This window comes from Silurus aristotelis (assembly GCF_946808225.1).
Source record: "Silurus aristotelis genome assembly, chromosome: 14".
In the NCBI taxonomy this organism is placed as follows: domain Eukaryota; kingdom Metazoa; phylum Chordata; class Actinopteri; order Siluriformes; family Siluridae; genus Silurus; species Silurus aristotelis.
Window position 1 is genome coordinate 53675 of NC_139587.1, and position 5918 is coordinate 59592.

The 5918-nt window shown below is 48.0% G+C and overlaps 1 long non-coding RNA gene across 1 annotated transcript in view; it reads left to right on the forward strand.

Annotated features, from left to right (window-relative positions):
* LOC310736392 overlaps nucleotides 1-5082 on the forward strand; it is a 14805-nt gene extending 9723 nt beyond the window's left edge. The window contains exons 2-3 of the long non-coding RNA XR_014536535.1: nucleotides 2675-2829; nucleotides 3557-5082. This is a non-coding gene — a long non-coding RNA (uncharacterized lncRNA). The remainder of the gene's footprint in view (nucleotides 1-2674; nucleotides 2830-3556) is intronic.
* The last annotated feature ends 836 nt before the right edge of the window (nucleotides 5083-5918 follow it).

The following is a 5918-nucleotide window of genomic DNA, read 5'->3' on the forward strand; positions in this document are numbered from 1 at the left end:
TTCAGTTCTTTGTTGAGAAGCCTGATGGCTTGAGGGAAGAAACTGTTACACAGTCTCGATGTGAGGCCCAAATGCTTCGGAATCGCTTCCCTGATGGCAGGAGGGTGAAGAGTGTGTGTGAGATGGGTGTGTGTGTGTGTGTGTGTGTGTGTGTGTGTGTGTGTGACGGGTGTGTGTGTGTGTGTGTTTGTGTGTGTGTGACGGGTGTGTGTGTGTGTGTGTGTTTGTGTGTGACGGGTGTATGTGGTCGTCCACAATGCTGTTGGCTTTGCGGATGCAGTGTGTGGTGTAAATGTCCATGATAGAGGTGAGAGAGACTCCAATGATCTTCTCAGCTGTCCTCACTATCTTCTGTAGGGTCATGCGATCCGAGTGGACTGAGCACACAGCCTTGAGGTGCCCTAGTGCTCAGTGTGGTGGTGCTGGAGATGTTGTTTCCAATCCGGACTGACTGAGGTCTCCCAGTCAGGAAGTCCAGGATCCAGTTACAGAGGGAAGTGTTCAAGCCCAGTAGGTTCAGCTTCTTAATCCGGTGTTGAGGGATGATCGTGTTGAATGCTGAGCTGAAGTCTATGAACAGCTTCCGTACATAAGAGTCCTTGTTGTCTAGGGTGAGGGCCAGCTGAAGGATTGTGGATATGGCATCGTCCGTAGAGCGGTTTAGACAATTTGCGAACTGCATGGGGTCCAGTCCGGGTGGAAGCTGGGTCTTTATGTGCCTCACGACAAGCCTCTCGAAGCACTTCATCATGATGGGTGTGAGCACAACGGGACGATAGTAATTGAGGCAGGCGACTGTAGACTTCTTCGGCACGGGAATGATGGTCGTCGTCTTGAGGCACTTGGGAACAACGTTGCTGCTCAGGGAAATGTTGAAGATGTCAGTGAGGACATCCGCTAGCTGTTGTGCACATTCCCTGAGCACTCTGCCAGGAATGTTGTCTGGTCCAGCAGACTTCCGTGGGTTAACTCTGCATAGAGTTTTCCTCACTGCAGCTGTGGTTAGACAGAGCACCTGGTCACTGGGAGGAGGGATGGTCTTCCTCACCACCATGTTGTTCTGCAACTCAAACCGGGCCAAAAAGTCGTTCAGCGCATCTGGGAGGACAGCGTCATGGTCACAGGCAGGTAACATCGTCTTGTAGTTTGTGATCACCTGCGCACTTTCCCTCTCTGATGGCATGGGTCAGTTTGGCCCTCGCTGTTTTTAAGGCCGTCTTGTTCCCTGCTCTGAAGGCGGAGTCTCTTGTTTTTAGAAGCATACGCACCTTGGCGGTCATCCACGGCTTCTGGTTGGAGCGTGTAGTGATGTCTTGGAGATGGTCACGTCATTAATGCACTTGCCGATGTAGCTGGTCACTGTTGACGTGTACTCCTCTAAGTTGATAAAATTGCCGTTGGTTGCAGCTTCCCTGAACATGTCCCAGTCAGTGCATTCAAAGCACTTCTGGAGAGCAGACATGGATCCTGCTGGCCAGGTTCTCACCTGCTTTCGAGCTGGTCTTGAACGCCTGCTGAGTGGTCTGTATGCTGGGATCAGCATAACAAAGATGTGGTCTGAGTACCCGAGGTGGGGGCGGGGCTTCGCCCGGTATGTACCCCGGATGTTTGTGTAAACAACATCCAGCGTGTTTTCTCCTCTGGTTGTAAAGTCCAAATTCTAATGAAATTAATAAAGCACAGTCCTGAGATTTGCATGGTTGAAATCTCCGGCGACAGTAAACAATCCGTCAGGGTGTGTGTTCGCTAATGGTCCCGTAGAGTACGCTGAGCGCTTTCCACGCTTCTGCTTCCTCGTGCAGCGCTTTTGATTCCCCCTCCTCTGTCTGTTCGCCGCAGGCAACGCTGAGGCCTGGAGGCCTGGTTCTCGGTGCATGCAGAGGTCGCGTTGTTGGGGTTATTTCTAAATCCCTTGAGTGTTTGGCGGTGGTACACAGGGACACCAGTTGCTCCGATGTCCATATGTTGCGTAAGGTGGGCTACAAAGTAAAAGTAGCACTAGTTTGGGTCTGGAGCGGCCGCTGCGAGCTACTGCCGCGCCGCCATCTTGGAAACATTAACCACTATTAAACCTCTTTTAATAAATCTAAGAAATCGTCTTTCTGATTTTAATATTCCACACTCTAATGCTTCACTCTAGTGAAGATCCACTCTCAGTGTATGCAGATGACCAGGAAGATGGGAATGTTTTAAGAGACTTTGAGTTTTTATCATCAGCAAAAGTAAACTGGGGAAAGAGCCAACACTCCCAGGAGGCCTGGTGTGGAAAAGAGGTGGTTTTAAATACTTGGGTGTCTCCCTGGGAAGTAATACATTTTTTAATAAAAACTGGGAAAGCAGTCATCTATCGTGCCACTTCTCCTTTTACTCCATGTCTCATCTCCTGAATTCCACAGGTACTCAAGGACCTGATGATGTCCTCGATGACATTCAGTGTCCTGATGAAAAGCAGGATGAGAGAGACATGTTTCATCGATGGAGCACTCTCCTCACCTGCTAATAACATCTTCCTTTTCTCCTAAATGTCACTGAATACATGTATAATTTCAGCGTAACCTCAGCGGTGCCGGGAGACGAGCTGACGGCCATGGCTCCGGTCAAACATTTCCTTTCAGATCTTTAACCTTTGGTAAGAAAAGACTTTTTATTATGTGTCTTTTATTTTATCTTTCAGTCAGGATGAAAGAACACGGCTTGCAATGAGGTGGAGCATCTCTGAGACACATCACAACACCCAGGCAGACTCAGGCTGGTTTATAGGTTCAGTAACAGAAGACTGGGGTGTGATACACATTTAGATCTTCACCGAGAGAACCAGAGGAGACAGAGGTGAGGAAAAAACTCTTAAAATTAAAATAAGAACCACGTGGGTGTAGGGGCTGGAATGAGAACATTGTAGGAAACCATAAATAATCCAGGTGAGGCAACCTCAACCTATGAAACATCTGTATATCTCATTCAATATCTTAAACCAGGGTTCAGTGATGTTCTTCCGCTCTTGAAGCACATGTGCTGCTCAAAACATCTCAAATGGTTCATCGCAGCGTCGCCGTATGTCAGACGTACGTCACGTCAAATGTCTCTGTGGCAGATTTGCCCAGTTTCACACAGAATTTCACATTTGCTCTTCGCTCTAACTCGCTGTCTGCGATGAAATCGCAGACCTGGAAATGCATGGTGGTTTAGAACAGCACCAGTTACACCAGTAGTCTCCAAACTTCTTCATACCACCTTGTATACCTGTTGATGAACAGGCTCTCAGTGGAGGAAGGATATAGAACCTTCAAGAATACTCTCACAATCATCACTTGCTGGAGGACGGTGAAAGAGGTGTTTTTAGAGCCGCACCAGAGCGAGCAGTAGAAAACAGTAAATGCTGTTTCACTTTACTGATTTTCAAAACTCTACTCTGAACTCTTAAATGTTCTGGAGTTTGAACATCACAGCAGGAAACATTTGTTAACTCATAAATATGGAATATTGACACAGCCTTCGGCACTGTTGCTTTAGTTAACGTCCTGCACTACTGTAAACCCTGTTCTCCTGAAATCCACAGCGATCTAAAGAACTTCACTCATCCTGAGAAACAAAGGGAAGTGGATCAGGGTGCACTGGACAGAAATAAAGGAAGAAGACTTCTGTGTCAGAAACTCATGGAGCTGAACCCGAGCAGTCAGCAGATCGTCATTCCGCAAGAAACATTTCCGAGCTCAGGATCAATAAAGCATAATAACTTTTCAACCACAGTGAAGTGCTTAGAGACTCGTAAAAAGCACCCGGAGTCGTTCTGCTGCATTATTACAGTCTACATAACACGACAGCAGAGAGGAAAATTACTAACAAGAGCCAGGAGCTCCATCTGAGTTCCACAACGTCCAGTTCTCCTCATCCTACAGCGATCCTTATTTCATTCTTAGACTGCTCTTGTGTGAAACCTGAACCTGCAAATGCATGAACATCCTTTATTGTGCTTTTCTTGCAACTTCCATGAACACACACACACACACACACACACACACACACACACACACAAGCACACAAGCACACACTGCACTTCACCTCTGGTGTTTCCGAGGACGTGTCAGTGTGAAAGCTCGGGCCGAGCTGCAGTCGAGTTTCAGTAAGATGAGCTTCCTGAGCTCTACAGTTTCAGAGCTCTACAGGATTGTATTTCTTTTGTTCCTGCTACTTTTGCTGCAATTGGCACTTTTTTATCCGTTTTAGCTTCCTCTGCTCTTCCGGAGAGAGCGATAGCACTCATTTTTCTTCCCTTTTCATGGACTTGAAGGCTGTCTGCTGGTTTTTTTCTGACTTGGCAGATATGCTTTAAAAAAACTTATCGCTGATTAGTGAATAAAGATCTGACATTCGGCTTTTGCTGTTTTTTTCTTTGTCTCCAATTCTGTCGTTTTGTATGTATAAAACACTAACATACCTAATCTGTCTATTCTGTAACAAAAGAAAGTAAAAAAAGGAGAGAGGAGCGATGCACACTGCCATTCAGACGAGGAAGAACAGTGAGCAGTAACAAGCTCGTATAAAACCGCAAAGTATTTTCAGAGCGATACATTTCTTCAGTTTTTTTAGTTCTGGCCTTGAGTAAAGATGGAGCTCTAAAGTTTGTTTTGCTTTCATCATATAAAGAACTTTCTTTCGGCTTCTCCCATTAGGGGGCGCCACAGCGGACCATCCGCATGTTTGATTTGGCACATGTTTTTACACTGGATGCCCTTCCTAACGCAACCCTCCCCATTTATCAGGGCTTGGGACCGGCACTAAGGCTTGTACAACCCTAATGGCAGGGGTCGGTTCCCTGACCGGGGATTGAACCCGGGCCGCAGCGGTGAGAGCGCCGCATCCTAACCACTAGACCACCAGGGAACCTCTGCTTTCATCATATATCAGAACTTATTTCTCCAACAAGATTTTATTGTTCTTCACCGTTGAAATACAGTGTTGTTCTAATGGCTGAGAGGAACATATAAGGACTATTTTGAGGACCCAACCCTGTCCGTATCTGACCCAACCCTCTCCGTATCTGACCCAACCCTGTCCGTATCTGACCCAACCCTGTCCGTATCTGATCCAACCCTGTCCGTATCTGATCCAACCCTGTCCGTATCTAACCCAACCCTGTCCGTATCTGACACGACCCTCTCCGTATCTGACCCAACCCTGTCCGTATCTGACACGACCCTCTCCGTATCTAACCCAACCCTGTCCGTATCTGACCCAACCCTGTCCGTATCTGACACGACCCTCTCCGTATCTAACCCAACCCTGTCCGTATCTAACCCAACCCTGTCCGTATCTGATCCAACCCTGTCCGTATCTGACACGACCCTCTCCGTATCTGACCCAACCCTGTCCGTATCTGACACGACCCTCTCCGTATCTGACCCAACCCTGTCCGTATCTGACACGACCCTCTCCGTATCTAACCCAACCCTGTCCGTATCTGACACGACCCTCTCCGTATCTGACCCAACCCTGTCCGTATCTGACCCAACCCTGTCCGTATCTGACCCAACCCTGTCCGTATCTGACACGACCCTCTCTGTATCTGACCCAACCCTGTCCGTATCTGACACGACCCTCTCCGTATCTGACCCAACCCTGTCCGTATCTGACACGACCCTCTCCGTATCTAACCCAACCCTGTCCGTATCTGACCCAACCCTGTCCGTATCTGACCCAACCCTGTCCGTATCTGACCCAACCCTGTCCGTATCTGACCCAACCCTGTCCGTATCTGACCCAACCCTGTCCGTATCTGACACGACCCTCTCTGTATCTGACCCGACCCTATATGTATCTAATCCAGCCCTCTCCCTATCTGATCCAGCCCTATCCGTATCCGAGTCCCTGGTTCTGTAACACATGGAGAAAGGAGTTCCTAAATATTGATGAACACCATG